This window comes from Cervus elaphus, chromosome 19 (genome assembly GCF_910594005.1).
Source record: "Cervus elaphus chromosome 19, mCerEla1.1, whole genome shotgun sequence".
NCBI classification, from domain to species: Eukaryota; Metazoa; Chordata; class Mammalia; order Artiodactyla; family Cervidae; genus Cervus; species Cervus elaphus.
Window position 1 is genome coordinate 69,855,473 of NC_057833.1, and position 22,659 is coordinate 69,878,131.

Here is a 22,659-nt window from a genome sequence, read left to right on the forward strand (position 1 = left end):
CTCCAGTATTCTTGTCTGGAAAATTCTATGGACAGAGGAGCCTGGCAAGCTATAGTACATAGGATTGCAAAGCATTGGATGCAACTGAGTGACTGAGCATGCACACACATAGTACTTCATTAATTTTTATGTGGAAGAATATCCCGTTATAGGGATATACCATATTTTTGTTTATTCATTCATTCATCAATTGGACATTTGTATTATTTTCATTTTGGGCTGTTATGAATATGGCTACAATGAATATTTCTGTACAACATTTTATGTGAATATATGTTTTTAATTCTCTTAGGTATATATGTAGAGTGGAATTTTACAGAACTGCCAAACTGTTTTCAAAAGTGGTTGCATCATTTTAATTTCCACTAACAATGTATGAGGGTTGCAGTTTCTCTGCACTCTCACCAACACTAGTTTTGTCTATCTTTTTGATTATAGTTATCCTAGTAAATATGAAATAGTATCTCATTGTGCTTTCTGTTTGCATTTCCTTGTGACCATGATGTTGAGCAAATTTTCATGTTTCTTATTGACCATTGTGTATCTTCTATGGAGAAATGTCTATTCAAGTCATTTGTCCATTTTAAAATTGGATTATTTGTCTTTTTATTGTTGAGCTATAAGACTTCTTTGTATAGTTTATAAACTCAACCCTTAACAGATATGTGATTTATAAATATCTTCTCCCATTCTATTTTCACTTCCCTTTGAAGCACAAGGGCTTCCCTTGTGGCTGAGCTGGGAAAGATTCTGGTGAAGATTCTTCTGGTGAAGAATCTGCTTGCAATGCAGGAGACCTGGGTTTGATCCCTGGGTTGGGAAGATCCCCTGGAGAAGGGAAAGGCTACCCACTCCAGTATTCTGGCCTGGAGAATTTCATGGACTGTATAGTCCATGAGGTCGCAAAGAGTAAGACACGACTGAGCGCTTTCACTTGAAGCACAAAAGTTTTATCTTGAAGTTCAATCAGTTTTGTTCTTTAATTGCTTGTGTTTTTGATGCCATAGCCTAGAAACCAGGGTCTAATTGAAGTTCACAAAGATTTACACCTGTTTTCTTCTAATAGTTTTATAGTTTTAGCTTTTACTTTTAGATCTTTGATCCATTTTGAACTAATTTTTTGTATATGGTATGAAGCAAGGGTCCAACTTCATTCTTTTGTGTATGAATATCTAACGGTCTCAAAACCAGTTATTGAAAAGACTATTCTTTCCCCATTGAACTGCCACGACACCCTGTTGGAAGTCAATTGCTCATTAGTGTATGGGTCTATTTCTGGACTCTCAATTCTTTTCCACTGATCTATAATGTCTATCCTTATGCCAGTATCACACTATTTTGATTACTGTAGCTTTGTAGTGCATTTTGAAATTGGAAAATATGAGTCCTCCGAATTTTTTTTTCAAGATTTTTTGGGGTATTCTGAGTCTCCTGAATTTCTATACCATTTTTAGGATCAATCTGTCAATTCCTGCAAAAAAAAAAAAAGCCAGCAAGGATTTGGAACGAGATTGTGTTGAATTTGTAGAGAATTTAAGAGGTATAACCATTATATCAGTTAGGGTTCTATCAGTGAAACAGAATTGACAAGACACACACACATACTCACACACACACACACACACATTCTCACACACATAGCCCTAAATTGACTCATGCAATTGTGCAGGCTGGCTAGGCAAATCAGAAATCTGCAAGCCAGGGTGTCTAAAGGGCAGGGTAGAACCCTGGGATATCAGCAGAAACTGCAGACCACGGTAGAATATTTTCTACTTGGAATGTTGTTATTGTTTAGTCACTAAGTCATGTCTGACTCTTTTGCAACCCCATGGAATGTAGCGCTCTGTCCATGGGATTCTCCAGGCAAGAATACTGGAGTGGGTTGCTGTTTCCTTCTCCAGGGGATCTTCCCAACTCAGGGATCAAACCTCTGTCTCCTCCTTTGGGAGACAGATTCTTTACCACTGAGCCACTAGGAAATCAATTTTCTACTTGGAAACCTCAGTTATATTTTTAGGACTTTCAACTGATTGATTCAGGCCCACCAAATTATTTAAGGTAATCTCCTTTACTTAAAGTTAACTGTTTATAGATAATAATCACATTTATTAAAAAATACCTTCATAGCAACACCTTGATTAATATTTGATTTATTAAGTGGAAACTATAGCCTGGCCAAACTGACATATAAAATTGACTGTTATGACTACCTTGACTATGTTAAGTCTTCCAATCTATGAATATGAAATATCTTTACATTTGTTTAGATCTTTAAAAATTTCTTTCAATGATGTTTTGTAGTTTTCACTGTACATGTCTTATATTTCTTTTGTTATATTTAATTCCTACCTATTTTATTCTTTTTGATGTTATTGAAAATGGAAGTTTTTTTTTTTTTGATTGTTCATTACCCTGTGTATACAGAAACACAGTTAATTTTTGTAAACTGATCTTGTATCCTACAGCCTTTCTGAACTCTTCATTAACTCTCACAGTTTATTTTGTGGATTTCTTAAGATTTTCTCTATATATCATCTGCAAAGAGAGAAAGTTTTACTTCTTTCTAGTCTGGATGCCTTTTATTTCTTATCTAATTTCCCTGGCTAGAACCTTCAGTACATTGTGGAAAAGAAGTGGAAAGGGGACATTCTTGTCTTGTTTCCTTTATTAGTGGCAAAGTTTTCAGTCTTTCTCCATTAAGCCTGATGTTAACTATGGGTTTTTGTAGAGCATTTATTAGGTTGAGAACGTTCCATTCTATTCCTACATTTTTGAATTTTATTTTGATTCCTACATTTTGATTTTATTTTAAAAGTGTATTGAGGTTTTCCAAATGCCTTTTTCATGTCTAATCATGTAGTTTTTGTCTTTTATTCTCTTGTTGTTTAGTTGCTAAGTCGCGTCTGACTCTTGTGACCCCATGGAGTGCAGCTCACCAGGCTTCCCTGTCCTTCGCTTAAACTTGCTTAAACTCATGTCCATTGAGTAGGTGATGCCATTCAACTGTCTTATCCTCTGTTGCCCCCTTCTCCTGCTTTCAATCCATTTATTCTCTTAATAATATATATTATGTTGCGGGCTTCCCTAGTGGCTCGGATAGTAAAGAATCCACTTGCAATGCAGGAGACCCAGGTTTGATCCATGGGTAGGGAAGATCCTCTGGAGAAGGGAATGGCAACCCACTCCAGTATTCTTGCTTGGAGAATTCCATGGACAGAGGAGCCTGGCAGGCTACAGTCCATGGGATTGCAAATGGATTTTCATGTCAACTAACCTTGCCTTCCTGGGATAAGTTCCACTTGATCATGGAGCATAATCCTTTTTATATGTTGCTAATATTTTGTTGAGGATTTTTGTATCTCTGTTCATATGGGATATTGGTTTATAGTTTTCTTGTAATATCTTTGTCTGATTTCAGTATCAGGGTACTACTGACCTCGTGGAATGAGTTTGGAAGTTTTTGCTCTTCTTTTCTTAGGAAGACTAAGACCTTGTAAAGTATTGGTGCTTTTCACTGTATTTTGCAGCAGAAAGTAGATCTCCTCAGTTTTCATTCTAAAATGTTAAGAGAGGCAAGTAAGAAGGAATAGTCCTTTTGTGCTTCTAGATGTTATCATCTCTGCATGATGCCTGGATTTATGCAAATTCCTTGGGACTGTGAGGGGAGTCATTTCAAGTCAACACCCTGAGGATGGCAGAGTATAAAGAAGGAAAGAACCCACATTCATTATGGCAACTGAATGATCCATCCTGGAGTCTCCCTTTCTCTCCCCAGGTCTCTTATTATATGAAGTAACACATGTCTTTATTATTGCTTAAGCCCCTTTAGCTAGATTTTCAGTTATCTGCAGCTGAAAATTTCTACCTGGTAGTTATTATTGTATCATCTGCAACAGGAGCATTCCCTGTTTTCTCTTTTTTTCCCCACTTTATATGTCATCAGGCTAAAAGAACACCTATAGTAAGGTATCATAAGAGAGACTACACATTCACGGCATTCTGCGTGAAACAAATCAAGTACAACCTCAAGGTTATGTGGAATATAGCTCTTCCAGGGCTGTCATGGACATTAAAAAACCCTTGAGGGATTGCCATTTTTGCTCACCACAAGAAAGTGGATAATATAAAGTTACTGATTGGGTTTGGAGTGACAGACAGAGGGGCCTGAGTTGTAATTCATACAATGACCACGTGTATTAGTCAAGGTTCTCCAGAGAATCTAAACCAATAGAATTGTAAAGCAGTCCCACATTCCTGCTCCCTGATGTACATAATCTATATAACACCCTTCTCTCTCTCTTTGTTTTTTTAAATTTCTATTTGGCAATCTTCCTGACCCAGGGATTGAACCCATGTCTCCTGCATTGGCAGGCAGATTTTTTCTTTTACTGCTAAGCCACCAGGTAAGCCCTCTCCCTCTCTCTCTTTTTTTCTTTTCTTTTATTTTTTATTTTTTTTTTTATTAGTTGGAGGCTAATTACTTCACAACATTTCAGTGGGTTTTGTCATACATTGATATGAATCAGCCATAGATTTACACGTATTCCCCATCCCGATCCCCCCCCCTCTCTTTTTTTTAAAAATTATTTCTTTGGCTGTGCTGAGTCTTAGTTATGGCACATAAACTTTCAATTGCAGCTCGTGGGATCCAGTTCCTGACCAGGGGTTGATTGAACCCAAGCCCCCTGCATTGGGAGTGCAGAATCTTAGCCACTGGACCACCAGAAAAGTCCCAATGCCCCTCTCTTCTTAAGTGTGAACAAGACTATGAATATCATGTTAGGTTATGCTATATGACATAAATGAAGGGATTTTAAAGGTTCCAAATCAGTTAACTTATTGAGTGGGCCTGACTTAATCAGGCAAGCCCTCTAAAGGGACCAAGTCCTTCCTGAAGAGGTAGATTTGAAGTGTAAGGGGTCCTGTGGAGGAGGCCACATGGCAAGGGCTTGAATGTGACCCCCAGTTGGCAGTTAGCAAAAAGATGAGGACCTCAACTCTACAGCCCTAAGGTAATGAATTCTGCCACCACACTGTGGTAGCTTAGAAGTGGATATTCTGTCACTGAACCTCCAAATGAGGATGCACCTGGTTAATCAATTAACAAGTTGATTTCAGCCTTGCAAGCCTGTCTTGGTCAGCTCACGCTGCTATAACAAAAATACCATAGACTGGGTCACTTAAACAACAGACATTTATTTCTCACTGTTCAAGATCTTGGAAGTCCAAGATCTGTGTGCTGGGGGATTCCGTGTCTGGTGAGGACCCTCTTCCTGGTTTGCACGTGGCTGCCTTCTTGCTGTGTAATCACAAGAAAGAGAGAGCTCTGTTCGCTTCCTTTTCTTTTAAGGCACTAATCCTATCATGGGGACCCACCCTCTTGAATTCTTCTAATCCTAATTACTTCCCAAAAGTCCTATCACATGAATGATTAGAGTTTCAACATATGAATTTTGAGGTGGCACAAACAGTCCATAGCAGAAATCCTGAGCAAAAAACCCAGTTAAAATGTGCTGGATCTTGGACTACGGAAACTTTGTGAAATAATACATCTGTGTTACTTTAAGCCACTAAGCTTGGATAATTTGTTATTCAGCAATAAAAAATTAATAAAGGTAGCATTTTAAATTTCACCCCTTTATTTTGGAAAATATATGCTAATGATCAATATAAAGTAAATTACTAAAAGTAATGTTTAACAACTCAGGAAAGGGCATATATGAAATTCCCCAGCAAATTACCTTTTCTTTTTTTTCATTAAACATCGTCACTTCTGATGGGACCCCATGGACAAGGAGAGTGTAGGGGATGTTCTTGCATCTTCTCCAAGAGAGTTGGCCAGGCGTGATCAGCTCTTGAGAGGCCAGTGCATCTGAGTGGCCCTTGTCCTGGTTCTTGGCCAGGGGAAGCCACAGTCAGCACCAGCTTGTACACATTCGGGGGTTCCTTCTATCCAAAGGAAGTCTATTCAGGATAAGCACATCCAAGTTAAGGAAAGCCTTAGCATTGGGAAAGATTGCTTAAAATACATGGAACCCATATCTGGTTGATTTTTTTTCTCTATGTAATGAGATATAACTATTTCTTGAAACCTTATTACTCAGAAAAAAGTGTTCAGGCAAATGCAGTTTGCTAAATAGTTCCACTTGTCCTGTTACCAGTTTGAATCTCAGTCGTGGTTGTTTGGTATAGCAGGAAGACTGTGTCCTGACTGTATGCTATTAAACTGTTTTTTAAAGTGATTTTTTAAAAAGACAAATGAGCATCAAGACTGCTGACCTTTTATTAATCTTACTTAAGAAAGTTCTTGGGATTATTCCTTAATGTTACAGATTTTTATGGAACAATTTTCTCTCTTTGGCTTTGATGGGATCAAAAGTACTTGTGTTCATTTCTAGTTTGCAAGATGACAGAAAAGAAGAGGCAGAGAGGTACCGTTTTTCTTGTTGGATTGACAATGAAAATGAGAATCAGATGGAGGCTCTTTTTTTGTAAATGTAAAAAATGTTCAGTCATTTGTATAAATGGTTTAAAAGCCTTGAGATTTTAGGAATGTGTATTTGCAATTATTCTCCTTTAATAATTAATTTCTAATATGTTTTAATCACTGAGAACATTGTTTTGATCATTAAGTATTTACAATGTAAAGATTATTTCAAGGTCAGATTTCAAATGTTAATCATTGTAACCTAATGCATGTAAATCTCTACTGAATTGAGTTTAAAAATAAAAAGTAAGTCATTAATTGGAGCTAGCATACTTACTGGAAATTGTCTTTTATTATTCTCTGCTATGGCTCAAGGTCATTTCTTTACTCAAACCTCAGAGTTTGATCCAGTCTTGGGTAGAAAAATCATTCTTCTCCCTTTCTTTCCCTAAAAATACAACTCTCACAGGAAACCTTTTCCAGCATTCCTTTTCTCTTCAATTGTTCTCATTTCATCTTTAATTATTGCCACTGCTTATATATATGTATATATATATATATATATATATATTTTTTTTTAGGCTTGCTTTTGTTTTTGAATTTTGAGGGTGGATTGTGTCACCAGGCACAAGGCACTTTAAAGTCACATAGCTTTGCTGGCCGGCAGTGTATTTATGAAAATCTGTTAGGGGAACTTTGAACTGAAACTGCCCACCTTGGCCAAGCACAGTGATAACCACTTGCATGAGTTATCTCACCAAAAGAGGTCCTGAACATGGTGCTGCAACTGAAAACTCACCAGGAGAATTCGGGAGGGGCCACAAGGAGGGAAGCAACACCAGTTCACATGTCCTACCAACCTCCCAGAATCCTTCATGCTGGAATCCATCCTTGCTGAGAGATGCCCGAGCCACCAGCAAGGACCATGAGTCAGACCAAATGTGGGCCAAGCGAGGTGACCCGCCAGAAACAACCTGGAAACCAATCCTATTACCACAACCCCTGAGATTGTGAGTCATGTGGCAGAGCAGTTCTCCTGGGTTTCATTATCCTGCCTGGGTACCCCTTCCCACTAAAGGGGGTACCTTTAGTGTACACTTGCTATGGGGTACACTTGCTATGTCAGCCTGTGAGTCTCCTCAGACAATTCGTCTCCACATGTTAGACAAGACCCACTCTCCGGTCCTGGAAGGGGGTCTTCCTTCCTGCAACACTCTGATACAAAAGCTTCACATGATATCTTCCTTTTGATTTTTAATGGACTCCCGATGATGTGGGCTTTTTGCTTAGCTATACTCTGATCAGGGACCACATGGGGTATGGATTACAAGCATGGGTTCTAGATTGGGCCCTAGCCTTGACCTGTGATTGTGATTTTGTGGTTGCTATTTTCAGTCTGTCTGCCCTCTGATGGAGAAGGATAAGAGGCTTATGGAAACTCAGGAAATCAGTACTGAATATTCACTGGAAGGACTGATGTTGAAGCTGAAACTCCAATACTTTGGCCACCTGATGCGAAGAGCTGACTCATTTGAAAAGACCCTGATGCTGGGAAAGATTGAGGGCAGGAGGAGAAGGGGATGACAGAGGATGAGATGGTTGGATGGCATCACTGATTCAATGCACATGAGTTTGAGTAAACTCCAGGAATTGGTGATGGACAGGGAGGCCTGGCATGCTGCAGTCCATGGGGTCGCAAAGAGTCAGACACGACTGAGCGACTGAACTGAACTTGACCTGCGTTTGGGTCCTCGTACACCGCCACTCACTAGTTTTGTGACCACGGAAAGTTTCTATTTATTTGTACCTCCTCCTCCTCATTTGTAAATGTGGACAAGCACTGATGCCTGAGGGCTGTTGTCAGGTTGAAACATACCTCTGTGTGCAATCAGGCTTGGCTGTTGTACAGGGGCATTGGTTTTAACTCCTGCTGCAGAGAAAATGTGATGCCTTCATTTTGGCTGTGTGACCTGATCCTTCTCTGGGCCCACCTGTGGGTTATTAGGCAAAATTTGGCTTCTGGTTCTATCCAGTTTAAATCTTGTCCCATCCAATTTAATTGAAAAAGCCTCAGTTGTGTTGAAATAGCTCCTTTAAAGTGAAATTTGCTCCAGTAGGCTCTCTTGGCTTTTTCCCTAAGATGGCCTTGGGTTGTGAGTTTGCAGTTCTACCCTCCGTGGTGGTTCTCCGGCCTGGAACTGGGAAAGCGGCAGTCTGTTCTTCGTGCTCAGGCAGTACCTCTGGGATCCATCTGCTCTCTCTGTTTTGCCCTCTGCCGATCCCTGAGCCTGATTCTCGAACTGGCCCCACGAAGCTGACCTTCAAGGCGTCCTTCAGAATGACCATGTTTTTGCGCCACCAAATTTTGTAGCATGTGTCTGGACCCTGGATGGGAATATGGGGTAGCCTGTAAGCTGGCTCCGTCATAGCCTGACCCAGTGGTAGGGCCAGAACTCCGTCCTGGGTGGGTATCCTCACTTGAACTATTGTGTACCTGTTGGCTTGTAGGTTTGGACTGCATATTTGCGTCCCTGTCCACAAATTTCATAGGTTGAAACCTTACCTCCCCAGAGTGACGATTTTGGGTCTTTGAAGAGTGGTTAAGTCTAGATGAGGTCCTGAGAATGGAGCCCCCATAATGGGATTAGTGTGCTTGTAAGACAGCTTCCTCTCTCTCTCTCCACCATGTGAGGACACGCAACAAGATGGGTGGATGCAGACCAGAAGGAGGGTTCTCCCCAGAAACTGTGCTATCACCCTGATCTCAGACTTCCCAGCCTCTAAAACTGTGAGCGTCAAATGTTTGTTGCCTAAGCCACCCAGGGCTTCCCTGGTGCTTCAGCTGGTAAAGAATCCGGCTGCAGTGTGGGAGACCTGGGTTCGATCCCTGGGTTGGGAAGATCCCCTGGAGAAGGGGAAGGCTACCCACTCCAGGATTCTGGCCTGGAGAATTCCATGGACTGTACAGTCCGTGGGGTTGCAAAATGCCGGACATAACTGAGTGACTTTCATTTCACTAAGTCTACCCAATCTATGGTATTTCTGTCACAGTAGCCAGAATGGCTCAAAGCACTTGTCTTGACCTCCTTCCTGCCTCTGGGTCTCCTTCTCCTCGTGTATGAACCTTACATGGTTTAGTCCTCCAGGCCTGGCTCTTGATACACTAATGGAGAGACAAGGAAAGCTGGGCGTCCTTTCTCTGGTCACCAGCCCAGCCTGGAAGACTATCACTTGCTGAAAAACCATTCTTGTTAGTGCATGAAGGTGAGAATTACCTTCCTCTGCCTCTTTGCTTTCCTCATATAATTCTCATGTCCCCTTCCAAGCAGTGGCATGTCTCCAAAGATCAGAGCAAAGAGAAAAGCAAAAGAGAAACACATACTGATGTTTTGCAAATGGTTACCCTTATAACACTGATGCTAGATATGAAGTTGAATATTGCCTTGGTCTATCTCTTTGCTTTCCTTATATAATTCTTATCTTTCCCTCCCAAGCCAAGGCATGTCTCCAAAGACCGGAGCAAAACAGAAAAGCATATTAATGCTTTGCAAACGTCTATCTTTGTAACACTGATGCTGGACTAAAGTTTCCAGCATGGCTTATGTCTGCGTGCTTCCCAGTGCTTTCCCAGGACCAGGCAGTTTCTGGTCAAAATCCAATAAGCATTTGTTTAGTAATGATGATGATGGTGAATACTAGTAGAAATCCCTATGAACAAACATATATGTTTGCCAGCAATTTGCAGCCGTTATCTTATAGACATTATACCCTGAAGGAATTGTCGATCCTTTGTTATGAATGATTGTGAAACAAGTAACACTTTGAAGCTGAAAGAAAAGGATCTTTTACCTTTTTTTCCTTGAAGGGCAGAGTTGTAGAAATGATAAACTCTTGTCAAAGCAAAAATTGCAGTGGTCAAAGTTAAACAGGCAAGGGAAAGTTTACTGAAGGCTATCGCAATAGGAGAGCGAGACGCTAGAACAAAATCTGAGCTCAAATCTACTACAGCAAAGGGCAGGGAGTGTTTTAAGGGCTGGGATGAGCTAGTGGAAAAATACTGGAGGATGGTAAGGGAGGTTGATCAGTGGGATGTGTTGAGCACATGGAGTTATTTCCTGAATTTGCAAATATTTAATTTTAATCTCTGTGATTAAGGTCATCAAATTAGGTTCCTACCCTCCTATAGGGCCTGGAAGATAGGGGACTCTCTTCCGTGATGATTACATTTTAAGAAGATGGTTCCCATGTCCTTGAGAAAGACACCCCTAGGTTGTAAAACTAGCAATAGGCTATACATCTCAAAGTGGCAGACAGAATTTTATGATGACAAGTCTTCTACAAAAAAATGCTCTAAGTAATAGGAGGTCAAGCCCTAGAATGGAGAATTAGGTTGTTTAAACTTAAATCAAGCTAGGGGAACCAATATGGCCATCTTTACTCTAAACCAAATGAGAAGATGATTCAGTTCATTTCAGTTCAGTCGCTCAGTCGTGTCTGACTCTTTGCTACCCCATGGACTGCAGCATGCCAGGCCTCCCTGTCCATCTTGAGAATTTAATGTAATATAATGCTTTGTACTACTCACCTTTAATATCCCTTACTGAAGTAAAATAAAATTTGCTATTTTATAGCAATAGGAGAATATAGGTCCTGACCTATCGTATGCTTTTTGGGCTAATAACTTGGGAGCAGCAATCAGGAAAGAAATGGGCCAGAGTAAGTCCTATTTGTGGAAGCTCTTCATAACTTTGGTGTCATTGACAGAAAGAAGTTGGCCATGGTTCTTCTCACTTTAGAGGAAGCATCAAAAATGAGAGTTTCCTCAGTTCTGACACTGTTATCAGCCATATTTGTGTTGATCAGATATTAATACCTTAATGGTAAAATATGTTATAAATCTACAAATACATTTACTACAAAGAAATCTGTTCTCTGGGCTATTCCTTCTTGCGTTTCCTTCTCAACTGCACCATTCCCTCTTGTTCTTCAGTCGCCCAGTCGTGTCCAACTCTTTGCGATTCCACAGACTGCAGCCGCCAGGCTTCCCTGTCCTTCACCATTTCCCGGAGTTTGCTCAAACTCACGTCCATTGAGTCGGTGATGCCTTCCTACCATCTAATCCATCCCATTTTGCTAATAATTATTAGTAGGTCTTCATCACTCTAGCACTCCAGCACCAAAGAAGTTGAAAGAGAACCTCCATGGAAGTTCGGACACATTGCATGAGGATTTAGTCATACAAAATAGCATGGATTTGGGACTTAACTGAAAGGAACCTAATGCTGGAAGCAGGCAGAAAATGACAATGAAAAGTAAATGGTAAATTTAAACTAACTATATTGATTAGGCTAAGAAGACACTGGCACATTTTTATTTTAATGATGTCAGGTGTGGGGCAGCTGATAGAAATTTCATGAGCTGCCAAAAAAGATTGGTTACTCGGAGGTTCAGAAAAATCTCTCTGTAGGTTTTGGTTAAATGTGTTTTAAGATGCTGTTTGGTATAACCTAAGACTGTTCCCAAGACCTTACCCTTCCTCTCAATGTTCACGTGTTGTAAGTTACCCCTTGGCTGTTCATTTACAGAACAGATACGTGTCAGTCCTCAGGGAGTCATAAAGTCATGCATCTTTGCAAAGAAAAATAAGAAACACCATGGGCCAATAGTATTGCAGTGCCGGAAGCTGTAACTCCCTCATTGGTTAGTCACATTTGATGATTTGCATAGATTTTATGATCTTGGATTAAGTGCCTTCTGGATTTTGTCTCATTGCTTATTGAAACAGTAATGGACATTAAGTTTAACAACAGTTTTTCAGATCATAAGGGCATTGAGTGAAAAGTTGTTGTTTTTTATTTATTAAATGCTATAGCCACATTTTTTTCCCCATCAGAAGCTAACTACAGATGATTTCTAAGATATGTATTTTGATTTACTTTATCATTTTGATCTGAAATGAATGTCCAAGGGTTTCTGATTGAGGGGAAGCCCCTTTAAATTATATTAAAAGGTATAGGTTAGGAATAGAATTTACTTCCCATAAATTTACTTCCTATTGTTTTATTATAGATAGATGGGCTTCGCAGGTGGCTCAGTGGTAAAGAATCTGCCTGCCAATACAGGAGACGTAGGTTTGATCCTTGGGTCAGGAAGATCCCCTGGAGAAGGAAATGGTAACCACTCCAGTATCCTTGCCTGGGAAATCCTATGGACAGAGGAGCCTGGTGGGCTATAGTCCATGGGGTCGCAAAGTGTTGGACACAACTTGGTGGCTAAACAATAAAAAGATAGATATTTATTTTAGTGGTATGGTTTAACTCATGGTATTTGTACATAAATGATTTTATGGGTCAAGTTAAAAGACAGTAATACCTTAAACTTCTCCAGCATTCTACAGAGTTTCTAAAAGAAAATTTGATTTATTTATTTGTCTGTGCTGGGTCTTAGTTGCAGCATATGGGATCTAGTTCCTTAACCAGGGATTGAATCCCAGCTCCCTGCATTAGGGGTGCAGAATCTTAGCCACTGGACCACCCAGGGAAGTACCGTCTTCAGAGTTTTAACAGTTGGTTCTGCTAATGATTCTGGCATATCCTCTGCTATGGTCTGCATTGAGTTCCCACAAATTCACATGTTGAAGCTCCAACCTTTGATGTAACTGCCTTTGGAGATAGAACCTTGAGTGGACAATTAAGGTGAAATGAGTGTGATAGCTAATTTTATATGTCAGCTTGACTGGGTGAAGGCACAGGTGGTAAAACATTCTTTCTGGATGTGAGTGAGAGTGTTCTAGAGCAGACTAGCATCTGAATTGGTGAACTCTGTAAAGCAGATACCCTTCGCAATGTGGGTGGGCATTATCCAATTCATTGAGGGCCTAAATAGAATTAAAAGAAGGAGGAAGGGTGAATTCACTTTCCGTTCATCTTCTCCTGGCCTTGGACACTGGCACTCTTGGTTCTCTGATTCAGATTACCAGCCCCTTGATTCTCAGACGTTTGAACTCAACAGAATTATGCCACAGGCTTTTCTGGTTCTCCTGCTTGTAGATAAGATTGTGGGAATTTCTGGCCTCTGTTAATCATGAGCCAATTCCTGTAATCTCTCCCCTACTATCCTATTAGTTCTGTTTCTCTGGAGAGCTCCACTAATACAGTAGAGTCAGGAGGGTAGGTCCTATTCCAATTGGACTGGTTTCCTAAAAAGAGGTAAAGACACTGGGGATGTGTGCACGTGGAGAGGCCATGTGAGAGGCAGTGAGGAGGCAGCTGTCTGCAAGCCAAGGAGGAAGGCCATAGGAAAAGCCAAACCTACTGACGCCATTATCTTGGAGGTCCAACCTTCAGAACTCTAAGATGATAAATGTCTGTTGTTTAAGCCATTTAGCCATGAGATTTTGTTATTGCAGACCTAGCAGGCTAATAGAGCCTCTCTTTAAGGAAATAAGTGTTGGACCAGGACTCAGGAAATGCCCCAACAGATCAAACCCACAACTCAAGTACCGAATCCCCTATCCCACTGGAAACATCTTTTCCTTTCAGTAAGTTGGATTTGAATAATTAAAACAAACACTGGCAAATAGAATTACCAAAGTGACTCTATGCAAAAGATGAGAAGTTTAAGAAGCTTTTCTTCCTTTGGTGGGTGAATGAACCCTAGGTCTATCTGCCATGTAGGCTCTTCTGGGGCTCTTTCACTTCTACAATGATTTCTATTGATTTGGTAAAGCAAGTGTTATGGAAGAGAGTGATGAAGAGCTTGGTAACATGCATAAAGAAAACACACAAGAAAAGCACAACAAGGTGGCTGGTTATTTTAGATGGAAGTATAGTTGATTTACAATGTTGTGTTTGTTTCAGGTGTATAGCAATGTCATTCCATTGTATGTATACATATATATATATATATATATTTCCAGATTCTTTTCCCTTATAGGTTATTATAAGATGTTGAGATAGTTTTTTGTGCTATACGTAGCTCCTTGTTGGTTTTCTATTTTATATGCAGCAGTGTGTATATGTTAATTCCCCCCTCCGAATTTATCCTTCACCCACTTTCCCCAGTGGTAACCCCTAGTTTGTCTTCTCTGTCTGTGGGTCTGTTTTGTAAATAAGTTCATTTGTATCTTTTGTTTTCCATTCCACCTGTAAGTGGTTTCATATAGTATTTATCTTTCCCGGTTTGACTTATTTCTCTTAGCGTGTTGTTCTCCAACTTCATCCATGTTGCCACAAAGGGCAAAATTTCCCTCTTTTTTTTTGTGGCTGAGTGGCATTCTATTGTGTATAGGTACCACATCTTCTTTATTCATTCCTCTGTCATTTACTTGGCTTCTATATCTTGGCTATTATGAATAGTGCTGCTATGAACACAGGGGTGCATGTATCTTTTCGAATTAGAGTTTTCTCTAGATATATGCCTGGAGAGAAAAAAAAGCACAAGATGTGCTCTCTCTTTTAAAGGAAACATTAATGACAAATTATTATGGAAAAATCTTACAAGTAGGTAAAGGATCTTCTTTAGGGTAGAAATAGATGAGCCGTCTGTGGCTGTTTTGGTAGGAGTGCTCAAGCTGCGCTTATCCATGAAACTAGAGCATGTTTTATAGAAACCTAAAGAAGAAGCCATGAGCCATCTTCAGGGCCAGGGCTCCAGGAACATTCACTAAAGAGTCTAGCAACATCCGTGTGAAGCAAGCATCTACCCTCCTATTCCTGCTCTCTCATTTCCATTTGATGGGCAGATTGCCCCCCGCCCCATGTTGGGTTCCCTTTGTGGATATTCCCTGATTGTCACCTCCAGCTAGAATTCTCCCCCTTGAGTGTCTGCTGGAGACGGCAGGTCCCACAGATGGCCCATCTACCTGTAGCTCTGTGCAATTCTGGTCCTAGTCCCAAAACAATGTCACTTGATATTTAAGAAGCGACCGGAATTCTTAGTTATTTTTTACTTGCAATTTCAAGGCTTTTTCCTTTCCTCAAATCTCCTTGGGCTATAAATTCATCTTAGTCAAAACATGCTTTTAAGAGAAGGGGACTCAAAGTAGGACAACGACTTGTTCTTTTTGAAATTGCATATAATTTAACGTGGTATAACCTTTGAAGGGGAAATGTGATCTGCTCAGAGCATCGCAGTGGTATTTAAGGAGGCTCTGTGTCTGAAAGCCCCATCTCAAAGAAGGCAGGTATTCGGTTTCAAATGATCAAAACAGTCTTGCACTCTTCTTGGAGTTATTTTGACATCTAAATAATAGTTCTGGCATTTCTTTCAGAGTGTAAATCAATAACGTTGACTTAGTGCATTCTTTCCTCTTATTTTCCTTCCTTACTCTTTTATAACCTTAGATCAAGTATTAATAGTTGTTTTAAGCCTTAGCTTAGGTTTGGTCCTTTGCCACTTAGCAACACAGGAGGCACCTCCCCCTTCCTCCCCCCCTTCACCAGTTGCCTGGCTCTTCCAGAATATTCTCTTTCTGGGACAAAGACTACATCCATCTTCAAGTGCAGATAAGTGGATTTAGCAGTGGCCTTGGACACGTTCTCTTTCCTGTCTTCCAGTTCCCCCAGTATTAGAACACATACGTCTTTCTCCCATTTCTATCACACTTGGTACCCTCAGTTCTCCCTGGTGTCTCACTAGTGTTTCTGAACTCTGTTCTGGCCCAGCGTCCCTGGTGCTTGTTGAAGCTGCCATTCCTGGGCTTCACCTCACACCCAAGGAATCCTAATCTCTGGAGGAGAATGCAGAAGGTGCGGTGTAGCAAGGACCCAGGGCTGCTTTCAGCATTCACGGCCAATACTTGCCTCTTGCTTTCCCAACTCTCTTCTCTTGTGTCTGGGTACACTCTTATGTAGTGACTGAATTCTTATTCACTAACCTCTAGGATGGCCGTTATTGTATTTTCAAAAACGTTTGTACCAGTTCCCAAACCCTCATGACTTGGCTTTAACGCCCTACAGAGTTTTTCTGTTTTTGTTTTTTGGATTTCATGCCTCCATTTAATGGCCAGGCCATCACTGCCCAGATGATGCACATGACCCCATAGTAAACTCCCGTGCAGGCTTTACAGGGAGACAGTGTGGTGGAGAAGGGCACTGGGGGGTCGGCATAAGGGAGCGGAGAGACGTGAAAAATGGTAGGAGAGGTTTCAGGCCCTCGGACCTAAGTTTGATGTCTGGTTCTGCCACGTAACCAGCTGAATGACCTTGGTTTATTTGACCTTGGGAAGCCTAGATTTCTCAGCTCTCACGGGGAGGGACAGGAGGGGAGGGAAGACACTCTACAGGGCAGGGTTGTTGGGAGGATGAAACGAAACCATGTATGTAGTGCTAGGATCTGAGACCACAGGGTGGGTGGCTTTGATTATTCTTCAAATTATTCCTTTTACTTTTGTTCCTGCATTTCTGTCTTTGGTTGCCTCCGCTCCTTAACTTTTTCTATATTATCCCCTTGGATGTGATGGTTACCTTCTTAAATTCTCATTGTTACATCTTCTTTTTCCTCTCTAGAGTGATTTCAGCTTATTCAAACCTTTTATTCTTGACCTTTTGGGCTAACAGTCTAGAAATTTCTCAAGCGGAGTCTTGATAGGTACCTGCTAGTTAGACCCGTTTTGCACTCATCCCACCAACAGTAGCTTTCCTCCTCAGCTTTGGGGTCCCACCATTCTTCCCCCATGGCGTGTGGTAGTTGGGGGGCTGGCCTGCCTGTGGGCACCAGGGGTGTGCCACTCATGGTACCTCGTCCTTCCCACCCTGGTGGTTGGTACGAGCCATTGTCATGGGACACAAGCAGGGCCTATCTATGGCTTTTTGTGGGGTTTTGAGTTTTGGGCTTGCAGAGAGGGCTTGTGTTTGGAACTCCAAGATGCCTTCAGACTGCTGATGCTTGCTTGAGGGTAGGGGGTGGAGAGTTGGTGTGGGGGAGAAGGCAGTGCCTGTTGCCTCCTGGTCATGTCCCGCGGCTCCCTCGACTCTGCTCTTGCTGCCAAGGGATACCTTTCCCATCTTATGGAGTGGGGGGCATCTGTGCAGATGCTGGGTGCTTAAGTCCTAGATTACTTCTAGGACTTAATTTTCTTTTTTAATTTCTTAAAACCATTATTTTTATAGTTGGTTCTCGTTAGTTTTCTACTTTAATACATAGCATCAGTAGTGTATTTATATCAGTTCTGATTTCCCAGTCCATTCCACTCCCCCTTCCCCCAACACAGTGTCCATATGTTTGTTCTCTTGTGTCTGTGTCTGTATTTCTGCTTTGCACAGAAGTTCATCTATACCATTTTTCTAGATTCCACACATACCTGTTAATATATGATTTTTTTCTCTCTTTTTGAATTATTTCCCTCTGTACAACAGTTTCTAGGTCCATCCACATCTCTACAAATGACCTAATTTTGTTGCTTTTTATGGCTGAGTAATATTCCACCATATATATATGTATCACATTGTCTGTATTCATTCTTCTGTTGATGGATGTTTAGGTGGCTTTCATATTCTGGTTATTGTGAATGGACTTGCAGTTTTCTTAAGAGTTTGCATTCCATACCTTTTCTCTGCCAAGTCACATATGCACTGTCAATATGGTGATTTTGGGCAGTGTCCAGGGGAGGCATTTGTCACACCTGGAATTGCCATTCCCCTCTATCTTTTAGGTCCTGTTGGTGAAATTGGCCCTTCAGACCCAACCCTTTATCCTGCATGGTTGCTCTTTCCCAGGGGACCTCACCATCTCCTCTAGTCCTGCCCTCTATTGATTCTCCTTACTTGACCCTGTTCTTTCTGTCCCCAGTTTCTTCCTTTTTTTTTTTTTTCCCACTAAAGAGGTTGTTTTTATTAATAGTTAAAAATAAAGAAGTCCATGCCTGGTGATAACAAACGAGATTCCATGCAGGAGGCTTATTTCCCACAGGAAATGCCAGTGTCACAAATGCTGCTCCAGAGCTCAATACAGGAAAGGACATAAACATTAGTATCTGAGTTCCCATAACATTTCCATCCCAGTCATTTTATGCTCTTGTAACATCTTCCGGATCTGTTGTCACTTTTTCATTTGAAAATAGTCAACGGATGAATCTATTGAACAATCCAATTGCACCCAATATCAGTGCTTAATAAGCTCTGGCCCAAAGGCTCCCCCTTATTCCAGAGTTTGCAATGACATCTCATTCTTCATGGGTGTCCCTGGTGGCTCAGTTGGTAAAGAATCCACCTGCAATGCAGGAGACGTGGGTAGGATCCCTGGGTTGGGAAGATCCCCTGGAGAAGGGCATGGCAACCCACTCTTGCCTGGATTCTGGCCTGGATGAAGAGTCTGGTGGGCTACCGTCCATAGGGTCGCAAAGAGTCGGATATGACTGAAATGACTGAGCATACAGGCCTGCCCATTCTTTGCCTACAAGTCTCTATGGAGTATAACTTGGGTGCTTAGCTTTGCGCAAAGGTCCAGGTGTGTAAAAGGGTTGCCCCCAGTTTCAACAGATATTAAAGTGATTTCTGGAAGGCCTCTGGTCCCTATGATACTTAGTGAATGACACGTGTGTGAGTGTTCCAGCCATCTCTACAAGCTTCATCCACAGCCTGGCCGGGACTTCTGCTACATATATTCTTAGAACTGTGGAGAAGTGTGTACACATTTTATTCATGTATGGGAAGAGATAGCCATATAGGAGTCATTAGGGGATGCAAGTTCAAAAATTTCAGTTCTATTTAATGGCATCAGTTGGGTATGGTAGAAATAGGAGGAAGTAGGGATCAAGACACATATGCACCCTGCCTCTGCCAGTGAATAGCTGTGAACTTCAGACAAGTCAGGAAAGACCCTTCCCACTGTTTTCTCATTGGTAAAATGAAGGGTTTGGTTTAAATGAACGTTCTGCCTCTAGATTATGCATGGCCCTGTGAGGAAGATTTCACTGGGCACTCAGCGCCTATGGCAGTGGATTTTGAGCCGTGTGCTCAGGACCCAGAGCATTGAAGGCTGGGGTCTAGGGTCTGGAGGAGTCAACTCAGAGGGGTAAGATAAGGTCAAGTGGGTGAATCTCTATCCTCTTACCATAAGACCAGCTCTGATGTGATCAACTCTATATATTGAAGACCTACATAAAATTTCATTCACCAAAGCTCCACTGTTGCTAAAAAAAAAATGCTAGAAAACCTTCAGCCTATTCAAACAAGTAAAGTCACCCTCATCTTGATCTAGCTTGCTTGGTATAACTAAACGTACAATTCAATACTCCCAAATTGCTCTCTACCTCAATCAGCCTGATAATCTCCCAGACTCTTAAATGTCTCCTGCCAACCCCCACTTATATGGTTCTGCTTGAAATGATCTAGCCTTGGAAAATGTGAAATTTACCACCAGAAAATATTTGTGCCTGAAGTTACTAAAATTGGTTTCACTTAGCAAGACAATGTATAGTTGGGCTAATGATATGAATGGGATCACAATGCCAGCAGGAGAGACAGAGGAGTGAAGTCATTAATGGCTTGAGCCTCCAATGTTTCTTATGTCACACCTTTGGGGGAGAGGCAGTGAGAAGTGGACCTCACTTCTGATGAGAAGGGATGGGGAAAGCTATCCGCCAGTCCTGAGCTGTGGTTGCGGGGCTGCTGTGGGGTGCACCTGGCTGACGTGTGAGATTTGTCCAGATCAGATCATTTCTTTGAATAGTCACCTGGGTATGAGGTCTGAGCCACAGCAAAGCCATTAGGAGTCACCTACAGGGACTTCCCAGGTGGTCCGGTGGTTAAGACTTTGCTTTCCAATGAGGGGCACTGGTTGGATCCTTGGTCGGGGAGCTAAAATCCCATATGCCTCATGGCCAAAAAACCAAAACATGAAACAGAAGTGATATTCATTGACCAAATTCAATGGCCAAATTCAATTAAGACTTTAAAAATGGCCCATGTAAAAAAAGAAATCTTAAAAAGGAAAAGAGACACCTACATCCTCACCACTAACTCTGCTTATCACTTTTTTTTTTCATTTATTTTTATTAGTTGGAGGCTAATTACTTTACAATATTGTAGTGGTTTTTGCCATACATTGACATGAATCAGCCATGGATTTACATGTGTTCCCCATCCTGAACCCCCCTCCCACCTCCCTCCCCATCCCATCCCTCTGGGTCATCCCAGTGCATCCAACCTGGACTGGCGACCTGTTTCACATTTGATAATACACATGTTTTGATGCTGTTCTCTCAGGTCATCCCACTCCGCCTTCTCCCATAGAGTCCAAAAGTCTGTTCTATACATCTGTGTCTCTTTTTCTGTCTGCTTATGACTTTCATCTAGAACACAGGGGCCAGAGACCTTTCTCTGTGCTGTGTGGGTCTCTGGGAGGTAGGGTGGTGGGTGCATGACAGGCTTTATTTCTCACTTCTGTCCCCTATTCTGTCTCCCTATTCTCACTTCTGCAAGTGTGTGAATCTATCAGGTGTTAATGCAAGGGTTTTACGATAAATCACAACGTAAAAGGGGAAGGATGAGAAAGATTTTAATGGAAAATATGGCTTGCTTTTAGTTGAAGGGCAAGGTCACCATGGAATTCAACCTCTGCATGGACACACATCAGTTCTTAGTGTGACTCACTCCTCTGGCCTGAAGCTTCCTTTCTCATCTCATCCTCATCTGCTTTTGACTTCAAGATTTTATTTGCATAAAAGATGAGTTGTGCTATTTCCTCTTTTCCTAGTATCTGAAAAATTTTATGAGAAATTAAAATTCCACGGGGATATACGTATATTTATGGCTGATTCGCGTTGTTGTAAGGCAGAAACCAAACCAACATTATAAAGCAATTTTCCTCCAATTAAAAAAGAAAAAAAAAGAAAAAAAAAGAAAAAAAAAGAAAAAAAAAGAAATTAGAATTCCTTCTTGAATGTTTGATAGAATTTACCTGCAAAACCATTTCTATGTGGGAAGTTATTCATTTTACTTTTGTATGTACTTGAATTTGCCATCATAAAAAGTGAAGAGAATAGTGTCATAAACTCCATGTACATATGAGCCAGCTGAGGAAAGAATTTAAACTAGTGATTAAATTTTGTAAATATTTATAGGACCCAGCAGGTTTTTTATTTCTTCTATATTCACTTTTGACAATTAGAGTTTTGCTATTTATCTATTTCAATTCAACAGATCCTAGATGAGGGCTCTCAAATTATTGACAAAAATTGTTTATAATTTTCTGTCTTTTAAGTTTGGACATGTATATTTCTACTTCTATTTTTCATTCCTAATCTCTTTAATTCATGCTTTCTCTCTTTTCTGTAACCAGATTTACAGAAGTATCTCTATATGTATTACCTATTTCAAAGAATATGCTTTTCTGTTGATGTTCCTTTGTTTCAATGTCTGGACTGAGGTGCCCCCCAGGACTGGAACTGAGAAGGGCCTTGGACCATTAGACTGTGTGCCCATCTGGTATGCTCACTGGGCAGAGCAGAGAGGGAATTTTTTCAAGACCAAACTAAAGAAGATCACTTTCAGAAATACAGTACATATGAAAACAATGCCATAGAAAGAAAGACAACAAAAATGCTTACACTAATATAGATTTAATTATTGTGTGCTGAGGACTAGGCTGGATGCTTTATGCACATTGACTCATTTAATGTTTACAATTAGCCTATGATATTTCTATTATTAACCTTATTATCAGATGAGTAAACAGGCTCTGTGTCAATAAATAATTTGCTCAAAATCATTGAGCTTATCACTGGTATTTGACTTCAAAATCTGTCTTTTTCCTGATATCCCATTAACCATGAACAGAGGGGAAACTGGGTGTATTGCTGGGAATCTTGAAAATTTGGGCCATAAGACATGAAAGGCCAATGGGATGGACAAAGTTTAGCTTTTCACCTATTTGCTTGGGCATTCTGGGCCAAACCAGTAAAGCAGACCCAGTTCCATTTTCAATGACTTGATCTTTATGTTATTCTGCAAACTCTAGGGAGAGAAAACATAACCTGGTAGAAAGATCCAAACAGAAACAAATTATTTTTTTCAATACTAGGGAGGAGTATTCCTTAAGAAATAAATCTTTAGTATGAAAAATGTGGGTAAATGGAATTAAAAAAATACAACATTAATGTTTGCCATAAAAAATGAGCTACAATGAGTCACCGCAAAGCTTTCATTGTTTCAGCTTTCCGCAGCAAAAATACAAAGATGATAGCATGGAGAACACAACACCAAAATGAGCGTGAGACCACCAACACACTT